This window comes from Amblyomma maculatum, chromosome 2, assembly GCF_055883805.1.
Source record: "Amblyomma maculatum isolate TAMU_Amacu chromosome 2, ASM5588380v1, whole genome shotgun sequence".
NCBI lineage: Eukaryota > Metazoa > Arthropoda > Arachnida > Ixodida > Ixodidae > Amblyomma > Amblyomma maculatum.
This window is the reverse complement of record NC_139345.1, coordinates 141,596,634-141,618,995: the sequence shown is the minus strand read 5'-3', so window position 1 is coordinate 141,618,995 and position 22,362 is coordinate 141,596,634.

Here is a 22,362-nt window from a genome sequence, read left to right as displayed (position 1 = left end):
CGTGATATATTTTTAATTTCGGAGTTAAGCCCACAATCATCAGTCTATAATGTGATAAGAACTATATACGGTATCTGACATCTGTGTAAGCTTTGCACGTTACCCTTTGGTGCCTCTAGGAATATTTTGTTTAGGCGTGCGTTAAATTTTAGCATAGATTGGTACTTCCCCAGAATATTCTTTATGTTTGGAAAGGCGTTGGAATATGTATTTAAAAAGAAGGCTGGTGTTCAGTGTTGGCGTTTGGTCGTTTCTTAAGCATGTCGTTGTGATTTAGAGTTGTTGCCTTCTCTATGGCCATATACAGTGAGTTAGAAGGATAGTTTCGCTGAATATGTGTTTCTTTCAGTTGTTGTCATTCGTTCAAGTAACGGCAAGTCGTTCCAGCTGCTATTTATAAAAAGCTAGCCAAGTGAAATCCCCTTGCTAGCCAACCTTCGGCAGCCAACCTAAATACTTCCTACTTCGGGTACGTATTCCTGCACACTCGGCGCACTCTCTGCTTTTAACTGTAACGAGGGAGCTACTATACGGTTGCGCATTTCTGTGCTCTAACCATACCCTCTTTCCATGGCAGCCGCACTCCGAGTTGTTTTTATAGCAACCATCCCCTTCTCCCTACTTCTACCACCACTAGTATTACTTCGACTAATATTACTACTTCTGCTACGACTGTTCCTATCACTACTAGAATTGACACTACTACTGCTAGTAGTAGTAGTGCTGCTAGTACTACTACTACTATTACTATTACTAATTTTACTACTGTTACTACGATTGCTAGTATTGAGACTACTACTACTACTACTACTACTACTACTACTACTACCACCATCACTGCTACTACTACTGGTACTACTATTACTAGTACTAATATTACTAATTCTACTACTACTACTACTACTACTACTACTACTACGACTACTACTACTACTACTACTACTACTACTACTACTATTACTAGTACTAATATTACTAATGCTACTACTACCGTTACTACTACTACTACTACTATTACTACTACTAATACTACTACTACAACCACCCCCACCAATATTACTTTTACTAAGAGCTGTGACAAGCGGTCTCCACGGCCTCTTAGCGTGGTCGACTCCATCTGACGCAAAACACCTCACACTGGAACAAAGCATCGGCAAACTTCTAATGCATATTGTATTTATTTTGAAACCACTAGTACGCAGTTGGCATCGAGGATAGCGGTAACTTTTCTGAACAATTTCGAAAGGCTAATGTCAAGGAGATAGTGTAAAAGTAAGTAAATATACATACATCATCAACATAAATGTTCCTAAATTACACATTATGCAATACGCGCATGTTTTATTACACTTTAAACAAGAACTAAACAAACGCGTAAAGGTAACAAGCAATAAAAGCCCTCTGCAAGTGAACAGAATGACACCCGATTTCCTGGCCTGAATTAGATACTATTGCACTGTTTCTTCTTTATTTAATAACGCCGTAGTATCGACGATTCACTCATTCAGCGCTTCGGATTCATGCAGTCCTATATGCATTAATGTCTGATAGAGGAGGGGGTGTGTCAGATCTCTTGTCAGCACTGAAAGGTTGGGAGAAGGGCCTGGAGACGCTCTCACTTTAAGCCTTTCCCACACCACGTAAGATTAAGAAGAGTGGAGCCGTTAATGGCAGCAGCCGTTAATTGCTGGCTGCGAGGATGACGCGAGATTAAGTTATTTGGAGCCTATGGTCTGTGTCTTTATTGCGACAACGTTAAAGGCTCCATTTTATGAGCAATCACGTGACAGAGTTTTCGGATGTTTGCGCGAGACTTCAGGCAGATGATAATATGTTTCGTAAAATAAGATAATAAGATAACTATTCTAAGCTAACCAGCAGTTGATACGGTTACGCACTGCACGGTCGGCGGAGTGTACGCGGGTACGAGACCATTGGACGCGGCTGAGTTGGCAGGAGCTTTCAGCAGCGCTTTTGAGATGGGTGGTTGAGATACTAATCGAACCGGTCTCCCAGACTCGGAGTAAACACAAAATGCCGCAGTAGCGCCCTTATGAACGACTCCATGACGACTCCGCGCGCACAAACCCACGCACTGTCTTAATCTGTGTACCTCATGCTGCAGCAGTCTTCCCCATCAGGGTGGATAATGTTTCATCGGTTTTTCTTGACACGAGAAGACAGTTAATGTTCTAGAACTGTGTTTTCTAAGGAATCACTTAGCATAGCAGCGTTGTTTCCAGCTGGTGGATAAGCTGCTGTTTTTTCTGCTGATATTATTCCTCCCATCGATAGCGCATCACGTGGGGGAATATGATGTCGGTGTCGGTGCATTTCTGCAGATGGCGTCTCAGCTGTGGCCATCTGTGAGCCCTTAATGGTCGTTTTTGTGGTTTTTGGAGCCTACTTTCTGTCTTCAACAATGTTTCTTGCCAAAATGAAATCGCCACTGCAGAGCGTGCTAGCTGTTTCTTCGAGCGAACGTAACGAAAAATACACTCTTGGATGTATACACGCGTGCACGCAGGACTGAATCTGGAAATACAGAAGTCGCTGAAAGGGAGATATTCCGTCATTCAATGGCATCTTTGTATCACATTTGTATGATTTTCGTACGACATTCTGCGGTAATGCTTGTATGTGGTTACTGCGTCATGATTTGTTTTTGAGAAGGCAAGCTTCGGTCCTACTCCAGGAAAAATATCGGGCGGATTTCACTGCAAGCCCATGTCGTCCAGTGTCACCAGTGTCAGCAATGTAAAAACGGTCGGACCTGTGAGCGGCGAGTCAGGCATGACGAATAACAAAACCAAAGGAGTAAACTAGCAAACGTCTTGAATGTGCCCCTTCCACAGTTGTGTTCGACGCCAGTATCGCAAGGTCCTTTAGTGCGCGCTCATGTAAACAGTGGTGCTTCGCAGTGCCATCAGCGACAGCAAACTGCGACGCACTTGTCCCGTAGTCGTATAAACGAGGGCACTGCATCCCGTCCAAGGGCAGGCAAATGCCGTTGGAACGTTAGAATAAATCACTTCCCAGAAGGCAGTCGTCCCGAACAAGGCTTTTAGAACGCAGCTTCTTTTATCATGATACATTTACAGGCATAACGCAGCAGCCATGAAGCATAACCAGGAAACGCAAATCTCTGGAAGTGCCCTCTGAATGCTTGTTGCTCGCCATAAAAGTCTCGGAAGCTCGCCGAATGGCAGATGCTGCGCTACTAAAAGGAAGGAAAAAAAAAGGCTTCGCTTCCTTTCTTCATAAAGTTGCAGGCCGCCAAATAAGGGACAGACACAACACGGCGATATGATTTACGAGGTAACCTTTATACGCCTCTTGCCTGCCGCTCTACGGTGCATAGGACAATGCGTATCCTTCATCATAACATTGCCGGATGTAACATTAGCAAAGAATCTTCGCTTTATGGCTTCTTTTCCCTTACCGCTCTCGCCGTATGAAGGTGCATCTTAACAGTACTAGAAAAAAATGTAAAAGATCAAAGAAATGCGAGGACCACAATCGCCGACCTCGGACGTATTGAGAGCACACAGCGGAGGGAGCTACTTTTACGTGCAGCAGTCAGCAGGCGTAGAAGAAAGTGGGAGACATAGAGAACTGGAATCGGCCTTTCCATGTTCGATGAAGTTAGGGGCGGCGCACCTTTTTGAACGAACATCAGCTCCGACAGTATTTCATGTTTGGGAGAGGGAGAGAAAGCCTTGGCCGAAAGCGTGAGCGCCGGTACCGAAGAGAATCGCTAAAATAAGCGAAGAGACTAAACGAAGAAAGGAGTGCAGAGAAAAAAGACCGGAAATGCGAGAAACTCGTTCGAGGGTTAACGTCAAGAAAGCGTGCGGCAGCTAGACGCGCAACGCGAAGTTGGGGGCGGGATGGTGGGTGAGGGAGAAAGACGGGTATAGAACAGGAGGCGACGTTGCTCCAAGGAGTGCACGTTGCCTCCTATCGTTTCCGTGCTCTCCTCGGATGAACGGTTTTGAAATCTAGGACACTTCGACCTCACCGAGGCTTGTTTGTCTTCCGTACGCATTTGCGAAACGGCCGAGAAAAGAGACGGCCAAAGACGGCTCCGGCTCGCAGAAACGGAGGAAAAGGTTCCGGAGAGGGATTTCGAAGGAAAAAGAGCGTAAAAAAGCAAAAGAAAAGCAAACGAAATTGAGGAGGTGGCGTTAAAGAAAGGAATAATGGATGCAGTAACGCACCTTGTGAGCTTCCTCTTCGCCCCCCTCTTTATTTTGAAATGCCTTTGGTTTGCCTCTCACCGGAGAAGGCATCGGCGGAGTTCTTTTTCGTGTGCCCAAGGTTGGTTGCCTCTTCATCTAGAACTCTTCCTCACTCTCTCTATCTTTCTTGGAATTCTCTTTCTCTTCTATTGCTCTTTTCCGTATTTCCCACGTCTCAGTATTGGCCGAGCGCGTCTCACATTCTGTTTATCTATTTTTCATTCCCTGCCGTACTTCGTAAGGCTTCTCTTTTTCGTGCAAACCCCATTTTGAGAAGGCACGCGCAGCACATCTGAAGTGAACCTCAGGGGACCTGAAGAAGGGCCCGGACCTCCCTCCGAGTCCCGAGCCATGCTTCTTCCCCCGCTTCTCTCATTTGTTGTTTTGCTATTATGTTTTGCTCGTTCACGGTCTGTCCCCCCTGCGACTGCTCCCGCGTTGTGCGCGTCCATATAAGACTATCGATTTGTCTCGCTCGTGTTTCCCGCTTTTCGAGCAGCGACCTTGTTCAGTTTGATCCGTCGTGCTCTCGCGCTGTGCCGCACTTGTTTTCATATCGAGGCAGCAAAGGAAGCAAAAGAGCGCCATGCGCTGCAGCATGTACAGAAGAGTGTGGAACCTTGCTCCACTCACAGCTTTCCCCTATACCTCAAGCTGATTGCCGCCCCCCTCCCTCCTTGCTTGCCCCTTGTGTTCTCAGCATGCTTGTTCCCCTTATATCTTTTTCTCTCTACCCCCCCCCCCCCCCCCCCCCCACCGTATTATCCGCATCCTTCGATCGAACCCTTTCCTCAACTCCTCCCTCTCGCGGCTCTGGCTTGGCAACCCCGAGTTTCGTAAGAGTTCACGTCTGCTGGGACCTGTTTGCTTTGTCAGCATTTCGGTGAGTAGAGAAGTAGTTTTGGGCAACCGGCAAGTTATTCGCTTCCAACAAAATTCTCGCGCACGTTTTCCGGCATGTCTTGTTTTTTTTTTTATTTTTTTTAATTACCTGGCGCTTCGGTACGGTATGCCTTCGTGCCTGTTAGTGTGCACGTATCACGGAGTTTGCACTTGCTATAAAAAAAAAAATGGAAGAAAGTTCAGGTTTTCTCAAGACCCAATTAAAAGTGAACCCATGCCTCCGGTTTGAACGTAGGCTCCTGCGGATTGCGTTGAATTTCGCAACTTAAGGAAATGCGCGGAGAGACATTCCTTAATACCCAGTGAACTCCTCCAACGCTCACATTCAGAGTCGAAACCGTTATTTTTTTCCTTAATTCTTAATTTATGCGAAGTAGCTCACACTTTACCTCTTCTGTTAGCTCACATACAGATGCCGATGGCTGCAGTTTTCGAGCTTTATACCTGCTCTTCGCTTTGAATTTACACAGAAAGCAAAATTGACAAGAATCGGCTGAGAGAAAGAAATTTGAAAGGTTATCAAAAAATAAAACAGACCCTCGAACAATTCGTGCAATCTGCAACAGTGGGTAGGCCGGAAAGAATCATTTAATTTCATTTAATACTACCAGGGCCGGTCAGGTATTACAGAGAGCAGTGACAAAAAATACATAACAGTTGATACAAAAAAAAAACACAAAACACATAAGGAAAACGAGTGGTTAAAGTACATATGTAGAAACAGCATCTTTGAATTTTTTATGATCCATAATGGTGGCAACGGAGGACGGCAGGTGGTTCCATTCCGAGGCAGTTTTGGGAACGAAGGAGTTTATGAACGGGTTAGTCCGGCATTGTGGAACATGAACCTTTAGGTGATGATCCCTACGGGACGATAAGTACATTGTAGGAGTGAACAGGGATTGCTTTAGCATATTGGTAGTGTAATATATTTTATGTAAGGTGCACAGGCGAAACATTCGACGTCGTAAGGAAAAATCTGGAAGATTATGTGTTCTTTTCATTTGTGAAACACTATCGTGACGCGAGCAATTGAACATAATAAACCTTGCAGACCCCTCTAAAAGATTTGTATTGATTCAAGTAAAGCAATGAGAGAGTTAGTGTACGGATCCGAAATTGAGGCAGCGTACTCAATTTTCGAGCGCACAAGGGTTTTATACAGTAGTATATTTAACGGGATAGGAGCCATTGAAAAGTTACGACGGATGGAACCAAGCGTGCGATTCGCATCATGTGCGCTAAAATCAATGTGCGCTTTCCAAGATAGATCACCTGTCATTTTAACACCAAGACACTTAAACTTGCTAACTTTGGTGAGTAAGGTGTTATTAAGAAGGTAGGGGCACGATGTTTGTCGAATCATGAGTGTAAATCTCATCACTTTACATTGGTTGACGTTTAGTTTTATAAGCCAGGTGTTATACAAGGTTTCAATATTTTTCAGGTCATTTTGAAGAACACATGCATTATTAAAGTTAGTAATTTCTCTACATAAAACACAATCATAAGCAAAAACTTTATTTCGGAAGTAACAAAAGATGGAAGGTCGTTAATATAGATTAAGAAGAGAAGGGATCCTAGTACTGATCCTTGTGGAATGCCAGATGTTACAGGAGAAATGGAAGAGTCATATTCGTCAGCAGTTACATATACTGTGAAAGAAGGTCAGGTTCTCTGACACCGATTGCTTAGGAAACACTCAATCGATCTTAGTACAACACTATCAATATTCAGTTTGGTTAGCTTATAAGTAATAGTGGGTGAGACACAGTATGAAAGATTTTTGCAAAGTCAATAAATGTGCAATCAATAAAAGAAGGATGATCCAGTGCAGAAATCAAATCATGAGTGATTTCAATGAATTGAGTTTCGTAGAAATGATGCTTACGAAAATTGTGCTGTGAATCTGTAAAAAAGAAATAGATTCCAGGTAATGAACAAGATTTGAATAAATAAGGTGTTCAAGGAGCTTACACGGAATCGATGTTAGAGGAATAGGTTTGTAATTATTTGGATTACGAACGTCACCAGAGCTGTGCGCAGGAACCTCCTTGCCGATCCTCCAGTCGTCAGGTATCGAAACGCTGAGGACGCACTGTGCAAAAATTTCGGACAACATCAGGGACGAATATAGACGTTGTACTCTTAAGGAACGTATGAGTGATGCCATCGACACCTGCAGCTGACGAAAGCTTTCCTATCTCTGTTAGCTTTGGGATCCTTTCATCACTTATAGTAATGGGCTCCATCGGAACCAGATATGAAATCATAATATCGGGTAAAGTAGGCAGCACAGCATTGGAACAATGATGAGAAAAATGCATCGTTTAAAACGTCGCAACACTTTTCGGGTGGAACCGAAACGTTATGTTGAGAGCGAAGTCGGATATCTTTTCTTTTTCGTTATTAATCACATTCGAGAATTTTCGGAGATTGGAAGCAAGCAATTCGGGCAGTGCGTCGTGATGAAAAGTGTGCTTAAAGCACTGGGAGGCCTCTTTACACTGTGCCGCAATAATAAGATAGCTATGCCATTTATCAGCAATGCTTTTACGCTTTAGTCGCCGATAGATACGTCTTTTCCTGTTTAGGAGGCATTTTAGATATACGTTAAACCAGTGGGCTTGCTTAGAACACAAAACGCGACGAACGGGGATGAATGTTTAGTAAGTTTGCTCACTTCCACTTTAAAGATGCGCCAATTTTCGTTAATGAAACACCCCCTGAACGGCGGGAAGAATGTACTGGCAAAGCGCTCTAGTTCAACATTGATGGCTCATACTTTCTCAGTACTTTATATCGCTTCAAACACCGCGGAGAGCGCGAGGGCATAGTTAGATGGATCACTTTATGGTCACTTAGTCCTGAAACAACTCTAACTGAAGAAATGGTTTCGGGCGAGGTGGTTAGCACAAGGTTGAACATGTTGGCGGATGTGAGTAACACGGGTGGGTTGTTTTACGATCTGAACAAGGTTAAAAATCGAGCACAGGTAAATAAATGCAGAAACATTTGATGACGCCGGTGAGGCATAAAAAGTGGGGTTATTTTATGAAAATGCAGGAGGATTAAAATCCCTGTAAACAAAGAGAAGAGCCCTCGGAAACTTAGAAAGGACCAAATTTATGGCGTCGCACAGGTCGTCGTAGAAGGAAGGCTGAGATTTCGGTGCTCGAAAGCACACGCAAAAGGCAACGTCTTTGTGGTTGAAATAAATTCAAGTGCAAAGACATTACATGCGAAGAATTTATAGGAACATTATAGGAAAGAATTTCATCTCTACGGGAATCAAAACATCACCGCCTGTGCGTCCATACCGATACCATCTGTAAACGTTGTAACTTTCTTTACAAGTGAACAATTCCCGAGAATCCACGTTCTCTCACAACCACTTTTCGGTCAGGGTAATCACGCTGGTAAGGCACGTGTCGGCTAAAGATGACCGTAAATCACGTTTATTTGCAATGCTTCTAATGTTAGTAAAACCAAACGAGTAATCTTTACTAGCTCATGCATGAAAGAGCACATTTTGCAATGCCGGGCCAGAGGATGAAGTTGAATACTGTCAGAGGTATGAGCGTTTAGGGCTTCTACTTCGCACACCGCATCAATTTCTGCACAATATACATTACATTTTTGGTTCCGTATAACTTGTTATAACGTAAATTATATTTGTGACCACTTGCTTTCCCGCAGTCAGTTAGGTTCTTGCGCGAGAGCCTGGTTGCTCAACAAAAATCCTCCTGAATATATACGCCAGAATATTTCGGTTTTGATCTCTGAGCCCAAGCGCTGTCTTTAACTTGAAAGATCAGGAGACGTTTAATTACTAAAAACATAGTGAGCTAAAGAACTTGAAATAAAACGAAGAGAGTGGTTAGCGTCTAGTTAAATGATAGCTCTGAATGAGCATTAAGAAGGTACCCACACAGGTTGCACGCACTCGAGCTTAACGGATGAGAGTTCTTTGTTTTTAATATCGGCTCAGTGCTGCTGATTCAAGAGTTTAGTTCCGATGAAAACATATATCCGGGAATCAGCAATTTGATTAAGATATGATCACCACAAGAGAATGTCATGAATACGAATGCTGCTAGAATTAAATGTGCTGACGAGATCCCAGAAACTGCCATTAACAAAAGTAGTGGGTCTGATGAAAAGCTATTTACTAATTTTAGAAAAAACACACGAGTGATAGGTATCCCATTAGTCTGCTCCCTAACGCAAAAATCCTTTAAGCTAGCGACATTCAAACCGAAAATATTGGAGATAGAAAACGACCGCCCTCCTTCCCCCTTGCCCTCAACACACACCGACGCGGAAGGAAAAGACAGACAAGCCGCGGCGGCGTCCCACCATGCTCCTTTCCGCCCGCGTCATTTAGGAGCCTCCAATGCGTGGGCACGCCCGGAAAGCCCCCATGTCCTAGCGAAAAAACCGTACGAGCCACAATAACCTCATACATATTTCTCATACTCAGCTCATACTAAACTCATACAGTTTTCATACAATCTCATATACTTCTCATACGTTGAGTGATAATTGTTTCAGATTACGTGAGATTTTTATTAGTTTAGCATGAGAAATTTGTATGAGGTTATTGTGACTCATAGCGTTCTTCCGTTAGGGTGTCGTCATAATGAAGGTTTGCGAGAAAGGAAAGTGTCCCAGTAATCGGTCGCGAGCGGTCGCCAGGCGCGCTTCGTTTTAATATTATTTCATTATTTCTAAATTATCGGCCCCAAGCGAAGTTTTTAAATTTAGCTCAAATACTCATAAGGAACACGTCTATGGATTTCTTCTGCTAGAATATCGGAGAAAGTGTCATTTCAGAGGCCCATAATTGTACAGAAATCAGCAGTCATTTGTTTTCTTTTAAAATCTGTACTCTTCATTGTGTGCGCGCATGGGATCTTGCTACTATTCATAATCATCATCACCAGCCTGACTATACCCACTGCAGGGCGAAGGCCTCTCCCATATTTCTCCCCTTAACCCGGTTGTGTGCTATCTGCATCCACTTGACCCCTGCAAACTTCTTAACCTCATCCGCCCACCTAACTTACTGCCGCTCCCTGCTACGCTTTCCTTCTCTTGGAATCCAGTTTGTTACCCTAAGCGACCATCGGTTATCCTCTCTTCGCGCTACATGTCCTGCCCATGCCCATTTCTTCTTCTTAATTTTCACTTAAGATAGAATTTAAGATGTGTAATTTTGTTCTTGATCGATACACCATAAATCCAACACTGTTCACGTGATCACAGGTGCTGTTGATTTATTTATTCTTTCCTTCACACGAGCAATGGAGCAGTTCACACGAGAGCCACCGCAAGCCTACGGTCACCGAGGTTAGCTTCACCGCGCATCAAAAAGTGCAGCTAGCTCCAATTTTCCTGCCTGAGAGAAATGTCGCGTTAAAAACAAGTCATGCCAGACAGAAGGATACCTAAAATCGGACTTCAAGATCACCTCGTCGAGCGGTTTCCGCTGCCATAAGAAGCCTATAAGGCTGCGCAACTGAACCGTCTCCTCACGCGCAACCTGAATGCAGGGGTTCGATCTATATATGAAGCCCTCCTTGCAATGGCATCGTGCAGCGCTATAATATTGAATGTTCCGCTGAACAGGAGTTCTATAAACGCGAACACCACTGCTATACTTTTGCATATGTTGTTCAATGAGTATTCTGAGAATTCGATATAAGCAATAATTTGATGTATTCGCGGGTTTAATATATGTGCCATGGACTTCAGTCACGAAAGGTAGAGGCGTATAGACTGCTATGGGCAATCTGCCTTTTTCACAAGGCCGGTCTGTGCATGCGCGCCTCTCCTCTGGTTGAAAACAAACAACCAACTCCAGCTGCGCATGCGCAGCTCTTGGCTTTCGCGATTGGCGCAGCCGTAGCTGATCTCGAAGGCCATGTGTAGTTAATATTCGTGACAGGCTTATGCGATAGATGGCGATAGCTGTCAAGAATACACACCATTATTTCACTGGCGCCAAGGACGTTTTCAACTAGTAGCAGACGAAGTTTCAACCACTCCCAGAGGGCGCCACATTTTGTGAGAAAGGCGGATTTGGTGGATAGTATTGGCGCTTCCTGCCTGTCTCAGATGTTTGGCTGAAATTATTGAATTCAGGACGTCACTACCAATACGCGCCACAAAATGACTTAATGTGCTTATAAGTAATTATTGCTTCTGCCATAGTGAGGCTAATGCTTTCATTGTTATCAACGCCGTCTGATTTCAGGCCTTCCGCCTACCTGTTTCTAATTTGGCAGTCATTGAGAAAGTAGAGCTGAAGGAATAAATGAAATAGGGCTCGAAATAATTCGGCCTACGAGGGTGAAGCTTAGACAGCAGGCTTTCACAAGTGGATCTCGTGGGACTAATTTTGAGCTGCGGATAAGCAGGATCTGATTCATTGTTTTATTTCCTAAAGGAGTCGCGCGGTGTATTTCTGCGCTTTAATGAGCCCTTTTCGTTCGAAAATGTTTTGCAAAGGAAAGGCCAGTAAATGATTGTACCGTTCCAGGAAAAAAAAAACTACGTAGTTTCGGTTTCTGAATTTGAATCTGGAAAAAAAAAAGTTCTGAAACTCTAGTGCAGGTTCGAGATGGTGTGTGATGTTTGCGGAAGAAGACAATAGTTGCGATTTTCAACTGTTGTTAATCATAGCGGTTTTCACAGAACTTACATGCGCCATTTTAAAACACTAGTGCCAGTGATAAGCCAACTTATAACAGTGATTTCATTAGGCATGAAATAGGCATGGAATTCACGAAGTAAATCATACTGCAGCTTGTTGATAACGAATGACGCAAGATCCAATAGTTTATTACTAATGCAAATAAAACAAAAAAAAAACAAAGTTTGCAAACAGCAATGGTTTGAGAAACCATGCTGAGTTTTTTAAAGAATGATAGAGACTAAATATTAGCGACTGGGTTGTATGTGTCGTACATTTTCTCACTCTAACTCAAGCTAACTCAAGGTAACTCAGCGTACCTTATGATTACTAGTATTTGGCAAATATAAACGTCTTGATTGGAAAAAGCTTTTTACATAAATGCAGAGCTAGATAAAAGAAATACATCGCTATATTTTCACTGTGCCGAAGCAAAAGATTTCTGCTAGATCTTCCCACGCTATCTCACTGGTCTTTTAGAACTTATATATAACTCGAAAACATCTACACTGTCGCTGACAACGGCAGTCGGGGGTATTCAGTAAAAGCCCTGCCCTGCCCACTATAGTGCACGAGGCACCACATGACGTCTCCGCGAAGTCACGTGGCTTCCTTCCGGTTCCTCAGAAAAGGAGGAGGAAGAAAAAGGTGTAAAACAGGGGGGATAGAGAGAAAAGGTACCGGAGTGGCTCCTCCGGCAGGCCAGAAAACCGCGAAGCATCGAAGAGCAGGGAGGTGATGGAATGCAGATTTATGGTAAGAGTGCGTATTTGGAGCGGAGGAAGCGTTCGCGCCTGTGAGGAGCCGCGTCGTGTCTGGCGCCTCCGGCCGGAGGTACTCCGAGATGCCACACAGAGCGAGCTCGCGGGTTGAGAGGAGGCGAGCGGGCATAATTTTGCAATGCAGATGCATCCCTGGAAAACTGCCTTACGCTTGCGCCCCTGCTGTAGTTAATGCGCCGCGAAGGCGCCCGCGGCTTCTTCGGCACTCGGGAGCGTGTCGCCAGCCTCAGGCGTAAAGCTCAGGCATAGTCCCATGCCTCACCCCACATTAAACGAGGACCCTTAGCTGACTAAAAGAACAAAATGCACAAAGAAAAATTGCCAGTAATGACTGGTGTCTCAAACAGAGAAATGATGAACGCCTATTGCGGTATCCTTCTCACTGAAACCTTCTTTTTTCTAGAAGTGAGGATTTAGGCTCTGATGAAGGCTCGCAAGCTCTAAAGGCGGACATAGGAATGATGCGATTTGGCCCCCCATCTATGCGGCAGACTATACTTTCTAGCGAAAGTGCATAGCGAAGACTTCATTCGATAAAAAGAATGCAACATCCAGCCATACATTCTTTTTTTTTTTTTTTTTCATTGTAGTCAGATGCAATGAACTAGTTAAAATAAACTGAGATGAAAGTTCCCCGCAGGATAATCCTTAACAAAGAAAGCCCGCTACTTATTTTACAAACCAGAGACTGAGTCTGTATAGCAAAATTGTGAAAACGAGAAGACAAATTGCCAAATAGTTATTTTTAACAGCTGCTCTTTTTGGGTAGGTTTATCTGTGCGAAATTGTTTCTTTGCATTAATGCTATCGAGGTACTCTTGGTCTCGCAAATTTCATTGGTTGGCTTTCTGCTGGCCTTCCAAAAATTATACAAAATCATTTAGTACTGCTTACACGTAGTGAAAACTAAAATGTCATTGTATGGTATACCATCGATGGTATACCATCGTAAACTCTGCTGCGAGGTTTTTTGACCACCGCCTTTTTGTTCCCCAGCCACGCAAGAGTGGTTTGGGTAGCCTGCGATAATCCTGAAATAGTTTAACCTCGTTACATTGAGATGTAATGGTGGGCCCAAATATGCTCAAGAGACACGGGCACAAAACGCGCCGTACTCATTCATCGCGTTTTTCTTTCGCGCGGCAAAGGCAAGGGCGCGACAAAGTTAAAACGCTAATACCCTTACCTGCTAATACCTGGACAGGACATGTAGTGCGAAGAGAGGATAACCGATGGTCGCTTAGGGTAACAAACTGGTTTCCAAGGGAAGGAAAGCGTAGCAAGGGGCGGCAGAAAGTTAGGTGGGCGAATGAGGTTAAGAAGTTCGCAGGGGTCAAGTGGGTGCAGCTAGCACGGAACCGGGTTAATTGGAGAAATATAGGAGAGGCCTTCGCCCTGCAGTGGGTATAATCAGGCTGATGATAATGATGATGATAACCCTTACGCACGTATATACTTCAAGGCTCTGTTTACAGCCTAACGCGAACCGGCAAAGTTAACCGAAATGTCTCACTACGTGCTCCAGTGCGCTTGGCGCCGATGCCCGGTTGTGCGCCGCAGGTGAACAGCTGCCAGAGGTCGTTGGCGATATTGACCCGCGCAAATCACAACGGATAATGCCTAATCACTACAGCAGGTTTCCGCAGGCAATAAACCTGATGGCGGTAACGTCAAGGATACCGGAATGGCAGCAACAGAATGATCATCGGGAGGTCGCATAAGCAGGCAGAAGTGCTTCGGCAATTTACTGGTCGCCGTCACGCCAGCATCAGCGGGTGTTTGTCTAGACTTACACCTACAGAAGGGGGGCGTAGTGCTGCGTGGTAGAGCATATACCGGGTGTCCCAGCTAACTTGAACCAAGGGGTACAAAATAATATATTTGAGGTAGGTCAGTGAAACCAATTGCATTCAACTGCCAGCCTCCTTGGGCACTACAGGCAATTTTTTGTTTTGCAATTACTTAATTAGCTAATTATGTTAATTTATCTAATTTATTAAATATCGACTTTAGACCAAACTTGTAAATTGGAAAGTTGTAGAGCACCTTCAGAAACCCCCATTTCATTAATTGCGATAAAGAAAGTCTCACGTGTATCGTTTTTTCCGGGCTCAGAAGAAAGCCCGCAAAATACAAATAACACCACGTGACTAGTGCATTTGTGCGCCGCGATTGTGGTGCTCTCAGCCGTGGTTTGAGCGAACGAAATCAGCTGCGGCCTTGTCTTCTTGGCCCCGTTAAAGCGGAAGGCCGATATGCCTGCGATGGCTTCTTCGCCCGCGTCAGACAGCCGGCCCACGTGACGGTGCAGTAGCAGCGAGAGCGGCGAGCCGACACCACCAACATTCTAACAAGGCCTCCTTCTCTCCCATCAGCGAACGTCACGACAAACGGATGAGCGATAAGGTATCAGCCACTGAATCTGCGCATACAGGCTTGGGTAAAGGGGCGAGATGACATCATGTGACTCGACTAAAATTAGCGCTGCACCTTCATTTGCCGGTTTTTTATCGCCATCCGCCTGTCGTGATGTAGGCTGCTGCGATGCGCAGGCCTGGCCAAAATCGCGGTGGCGACGGGCGAGCTCGAGCTCGCTCGAACCATCGCCAACATTTCTGCCTGCCGCTGCAACGGGATCATCGGGTCACAGCCGCAGCTTATGTCGTTCGCTCAAACCACGACTGAGAGCACCACAATCGCGGCGCACAAATGCGCTAGTCACGTGGTATTATTTGTATTTCGCGCGCTTTCTTGTGAGCCCGGAAAAAAAGATACACGTGAGACTTTCTTTATCGAAGTTAATGGAATGGGGGTTTCTGAAGGTGCTCTACAACTTTCCAATTCACATGTTTGGTCTAAAGTCGATATTTAAAAAATTAGAGAAATTAACATAATTAGCTAATTAAGTAACTGCAAAACAAAAAATTGCCTGTAGTGCGCAAACAGGCTGGCAGTTGTATGCATTTGGTTTCACTGACCTACCTCAAATACGTTATTTTGTAACCCTTGGTTCAAGTTAGTTGGGACACCCGGTATAGTAGCTCTACTGCGCGGCAGCCAGACCACATTCCTTCCCGTGCTTGCTAGTTGGCCTTGGAGAAATGCCGAATTCCAAAAGGACATGTAACCACAAAAAGCAGCCCACTGCCATCATTTATTATTCTTCTTCCCTGGTAAATGGCACATTCCCACGAGGAAAAATTTGCCAGGGTTCAGTTTGGACAGCCAAATACACTGCATTTACTGAATTAGCGTAATAAATCAATTGTCGACTAAAATAAAAAAACGTCAGGATTCAAAATCATAGAACTGAATGAAAGAAAAAAAGATACTGAGCAAAGTTTATGAAGCTTTAAAATTTAGAATGCAATTACAGAGAGAATCTGTCTGCAGTTGTGACACATTTATGTAAATGTTGACAACTTTGCGGCAACGCACATAATCTTGCCCTTTCACCGAAGGAGGGAAGAAGCTGGACCGACAAAGTAAATCCAATTGTGCTATATGAATTTCTAAATTTACTCATCTCTGAAGTGAAAACCTTCGGCAAGCTAGAAGGAAATGATCAATAATTTCAACCTCAGAGCAAGCCTCGCAAATGTTTTGTGGGACGGAACCCGCATCTACAGAGATAAAGATTTAGGCGCGGACGATCCCGCATGGCATAAGAGTCAGCGCTGCTTAATTCCACCTCCTCAACACGAGGGTCCCGCAACTTCTTTCTCCTCACTGGTCGCCTCTCAGCGGTTTACATGAAATAACTTCCCATGAGTAGAAGAGATATTGATAGTCAGCTGTAGGCTGCAAGAATCGTTCCTTCTCCGCTGATCCCCCACGTTCGATTCCTTCCCTTCCGTGCACCGTCTCGCCCCGTGCGCGACTACACCTCTTTCTTATGCGGACGGAACCACGTCGTGGCAATCCACATCGTCACATGCATGTATTTTAATGACACAGCTCTGTTCTTTGGTATCTCGCAACGGACCTTGAAATACCGAATTTATTTAACTTCCCACAGAACTTGAAACCAAAATGCAATGCATTATGTTGATGCAGTTCTTGATATGAATTTTATAATTGCACTACTCAGCCTATGGATGACCACTAATGACAGGCCGGCACTGGGAATCAGGTTTATTGCGAAAGCAATACTACGCCAGGTTACGGCCCGTCGCGTAGTCCGTGGCTGCAGTCACGAATGACCTTGAAAAGCCGCGAAGATGACGAAGAAGATGAAGAAGAACGCTCCGTCACGTGCAGCTCGCTCTATATTCGGTTCAGCAGCGTTGAACCCCTCTCATTTTTTTATATGATATTTCATTTATGCCAAATGATTTTTAGGAAGACGATTTTAAACAGGGGCGGCATTCTCTTTCTGTGAAGTGTTTTGCCTCCCCTCCTGTCTAACGGTCTGTTACCTTCGTAAGATATATTTCTTATCATTTTGCGAAACCTGCGTAAAAATTCATGTCAATATACATCATATTTGCATTGTAACAAACATCGTGATTAAACAAAAATGATTTGCGCGGAGCGGATTAAGCAGATGTGGCTTGACGCCCAGAGGCCACGGGTTCGCATTTCGCTTATAATTAGGGGTCTGCCATTATTCAAAACTTTTGAATGCGAATGGATAAGGAATATGTGAGAAAAATGCCTTCGAATATTGAATGAATAACCGATTATTGAAAAGAAAAACGGATGATTAAAAATAGCAGTGATTGTTAATCTTGCTTATTTCGGAATTGAGATTGTATTTGCAAATAAAATTAAACTATAATTGTACTGATCTCTTCCTCCTGTGTCAGTATACATCCTATTTTCGTTGTGACAAATACTTTGTTAAAAATTCTTTGCGTGACATGGATTTCAGCGTATGTGGCTTGCCACGCATAGGTCGCGGGTTCGAATTTCGCTTATAACTAGGTGTGTGCGAATATTTAATATAGAAAAGAATGCCTTCGAATATCGAATGACTGATGATTAAACAGAAAAACGGATGATTAAAAATAGCAATAACAATAGCAATAAATTCTAATAATTTACACTGGAAATTACCAATATAAATTTTACGCGGGATTAGATTATACCAGTTTCTGTGCAGAAATGGCCTGCATCGAAGCAGGTGGAGCTCTTATCATGCTGCTGAATAGAGTGAACAGTCGTTAACATAGCCGTTAAGAAACGAGAAGTGGTGAATGGTGTCCTAATTAACCACATTCTCGAATTATCGCATGGGCCTGAAAAACAACAAAAAACTGCCGAAAGCCGCTTGCATAATAGTAATTTTATCTGATGAACACCTGCGTCATGGTTGTGTAAATTTGGAGATGAAACCGAAGTGAGAGCGACCTTTTTTTCTTGTTTCTCCAGCGCTCCGCTTTCGGAACGTTGTTGGCAAGGCCATCTTCTTTGAAGGCAGGCTTCCTCTTCACAAAAAGGTCCCTTCTCTTCTGAATATGCTTCATAGCACTGGGAATGTGGTTATGCATTGCGCTGAGGCGCACATTGCTAAGAAACAAAGTAACTTCGAAAATACTTGGTGTGTTCCATAACTGTCGAATATTTCAAAAATTCGACCCGCTTCTCGAATATGAATAGAATAATAAATATACTCAACTAGTATTCGAAATTTCGTATATTCGCTTACCCCTTCTTATAACCCTTTTTTTTCTGAACGCTAATTGAATGAAGTTCAATCATTTCGGGAATATGGCAGAATTTGATTTGTTTTGAAAGTAATTTTTAATCAAATTTATTGCTCGGACAATCTCATGTCTAACTGATCCGCTATGGGTTAACTGATTTTCCCGAAAGAAGTTACGTGGCTGTGACATCACCGGTTTTCTCAACGACATCAGGTTTCGTTGGTAATGAGTCACGCAGTGTATTCCCATTAAAACACGCGCTTGCTGCTGTTGAGAGTGCACAGGTATTAAGAGGCCGGACCAGATCAAGACTTTTTTTCAAAATCTCGCCACTCCTTTACCTTACTCTCAATAAACTTCGAAAGAAGCAGTATTAGTCAAAACGACAACGAACTTCTGGTAAAGTCAGGTTGCTAGTTAGCCGGCTTGATGATTCCTACTTTAATAAAATATTTTACTGGCTGTTAAAACCGGGAATTGGGTGTCAGGTGAGCCTTGATGTTACAACCAATATTTACTTTCCATTTAGCATCGTTTACAGAGCCTTGAGATACCATGAGCTGTAATCATTTCTATTGCGTACGAAAAAAAAGTAAAAGCAGGTTGCCATGGCAACTCAAGCACAATAACAGAGCTGGAAAGAGCGAATTACTCGTTTCTGAATGGCATTAGCGCCAATGGGAAACAGAATTGAAGTCATGTGCTACCCTTCAGCAATAGCATTCATATAACGAACTGTCTAGCGACCGCACCGGACGATTTCTGCTCGGTAATGCATGCATAAAATTGCAACGCCCAACTGGCGCTATTTTTCAGAGAAGCAGTCAATCAATACGCGGCGGGAAACAAAACTAGAGTCGGCCGAATCACAACTTTGTATTGTTGCGTATTGTTGTATTGTTGCACACGGTGATTCATTCCATATTCACCAGCGTGATAAAAAAACCTACTCAATATGCAGCATCCCTTGGTTTGAAACCATGATTCCTTTCCCACTCCAATTGTTTTCCCAGAAAAGTGGCATCCACACGCAACACTCTATCACGAATCGCCCAGGAGAACAGGTAGGTGGATGATGGGGTTATGACGTAAAATAAGCAACAGAGTTGCCTGCGGCTGCCTATATAGTGGACAAAACTGAGCTCATCATATGTAAGACCTACGCGAACGCATTGCTTGTTATATTGTAGAGTTTCCTAAACGAAAGAGTGTTTTAAAGCTCTGAAACAATATCTGGTTAAATAGCGGTATGTTAACGGCTGCATAACAAAAAACATTGCCGATAGTTTGTATGTGTATACAGATATATATACACATTGTAAGGAAGAAGATGATTCAGCGCCCACACAAACGAGGACGAAGACGGCTGAGTTCCTGGCCGATCAGCTGGCGCGCGCACTCGAAGCTCGGACTGTCTTGTTCGGACGAGATTGTACCTTACTCTACGATCGTCGTGTGTCACCGGTCGCCGTCTCCAGTCCTCCGAATAACCCCTAATAAAGCCCTCTTCATTTGGTGGAAAGTGCCGGGGTAAGACTCTTACACGATCATCGTGGAGCTCCGCAGCCGTACGATACTATATGGCTACAAACGAGGTAGGCCAACAGCCAGTGGCAGTCCCTTTGCAGTCCATCTCATGCTCTGGTGCCATTCAGCAGTGATACCCCGCAGTTTTCAGCGGGCAGGGCGACCAGGACGTTGAAGATTGGTTGGCCTCGTACTAGAGACTGAGTCGTCATAACAACTGGGATGACCGCATGAAGATCAACAACGTCATCTTCTACCTTAGTGACGTTGCTAACCTATGGTACCGAAATCATGAAGCCGACATGCCAACTTGGGCCAACTTCAAGGCAAAGTCCACGGACGTTTTCGGTCGTCCGACAGTGCGGAAACTACGCGCTGAAGAAGCACTGCGCGTACGAGTTCAGCATGAAGGGGAAACCTTCACCAGTTACATTGAAGACGTCGTGGATTTGTGCAAGCGTGTCGACCCATCTATGGATGAGGCTAAAAAGATAAAACTCATAATGAAGGGCATTGATGCCGATGCATTTCACATGCTGTGGGCAAACAGCCCCAACACAGTGGCCTCAGTATATAGTCTTTGCCAAAGTTTCGACGAGCTGCTCAAGCAACGCCTCTGCACTCGTCGCCCTCACGCACCTGCTGCGGCCATCTCTGGCCTGGATGTGAGCAGCGACCTTTTAACTCACATAAAAGACTCCGTTCGAGATGAGGTCTCTCGACAGCTCGGGCTTTTGTCTGGCCCACGCCCGTCATCTACAGCCCAGCTGCTTACCCCTTCTATCCGACACACCATCACGCAGGAGATTGCCGATGCTCTTCCCAATTTTGGCGAGCCAGCGCCCGTCACACCTCATGCCGACCCTGTTCCACTGCAGCCCACACCTCTCGCTGCATCATTGAGTTACAGCCCCCCTGTTGTCGTGCTGCCTCTACCTGTGCAAGTACAGATGCCTCCCACGTATGCACAAGTTACCGCCCGCCCACCGCCGCCACAGTCCTTTGCGTACGTGCCGACTATGGCGCCACCGTCGGTCGCCCCACGATTCCGATCAACGACGCCTCCTTACAATCCTTGGCGCACGAATGACAACCGGCCTATTTGTTATGCCTGCGGTATTCCAGGCCACGTCGCCCGCCTGTGCCGTCGTACTCTGCGCTCTGCCCCTGCACGCACTATTGCTGACTGCAATTATCAGTACGACACCTTGCGCCCACCTCCAGTGACATCTCCAGGGCAGCCGCACAACTCGTCGGGCCGCCAGCACATTCCACTGCACCGCTCGCCTTCCACTCGCCGTCGGTCTGTGTCTCCAATGCGGCGTCGCAGCGTGACACAAGACTCAGAAAATTAGCCGCCGCAGTTCCTGGGGCACGAACTGCGCATATTTCGCCAACCACAAGTCCTCGTCTGTCTCCACCGTACGTTCTCGAAGTTTTTGTTGATGGCGTTCGTACCCTTGCACTCGTGGATACAGGGGCCACTCTCTCCGTCATTAGCGAACAATTTTGCCGATCGCTTCATAAAGTCACCACCCCGCCTTCTGGACTCTCTTTTCGCACCGCCAGCGCCGATTCCGTTCGTCCGTCTGCTGCTTGCAGAGCACGTGTCGTTATCGCAGACGTCTTATACATCGTCGAGTTTTTAGTGCTTGCGTCATGTGACTTAATTCTTGGCTTAATTCTCCCGTAGTACTTGTGAAAAAGAAGGATGGCTCTATAAGAGTGTGCGTTGACTACCGCCGTCTTAACAAAATTACACGTAAAGACGTATACCCACTACCCCGTATTGACGACGCCATCGATTGTTTACAAGGAGCCGAGTTCTTTTCGTCCCTGGACCTGCGGTCTGGCTATTGGCAAGTCCCTATGGCTGAGCCTGACCGCCCCAAGACAGCTTTTGTTACCCCTGATGGACTATATGAGTTCACTGTGATGTCGTTTGGTCTTTGCAATGCTCCTGCTACGTTTGAGCAAATGATGGACAACATCTTACGCGGCTTCAAGTGGAAGATTTGCCTTTGTTATTTGGATGATGTTGTTTTCTCTCCCGATTTTCCGACGCACCTCGTGCGCTTGCACAAAATCCTGAGCTGTCTCACTGGCGCCGGTCTTCAACTTAACCTGAAGAAGTGTCGTTTTGGCGCCCGCAAACTGACAATACTGGGTCATGTCGTGTCCAAAGATGGTGTCCTGCCCGATCCGGACAAACCACGTGCGGTCACTGAATTCCCGAAACCGACTTCTGTTAAAGAGCTGTGCAGCTTCGTCGGCCTATGCTCATATTTTCGCCGTTTTGTCCGGAATTTCGCTACCATCATTGCACCACTTACAAAATTGCTGAATGGTCCTGCCGACTTGTCTACCTGGCCTCCAATCCGCGACGATGCTTTCACTACGCTCTGACGTCTACTCACTTCGCCGCCCATTCTCCGCCATTACGACCCATCCGCTCCTACAGAGGTGCACACTGACACCAGCGGCATGGGTCTCGGTGCTGTCCTCGCTCAACGCAAACCCGGCTTTTCTGAATATGTAATTGCTTACGCTAGCCGACCGCTAAA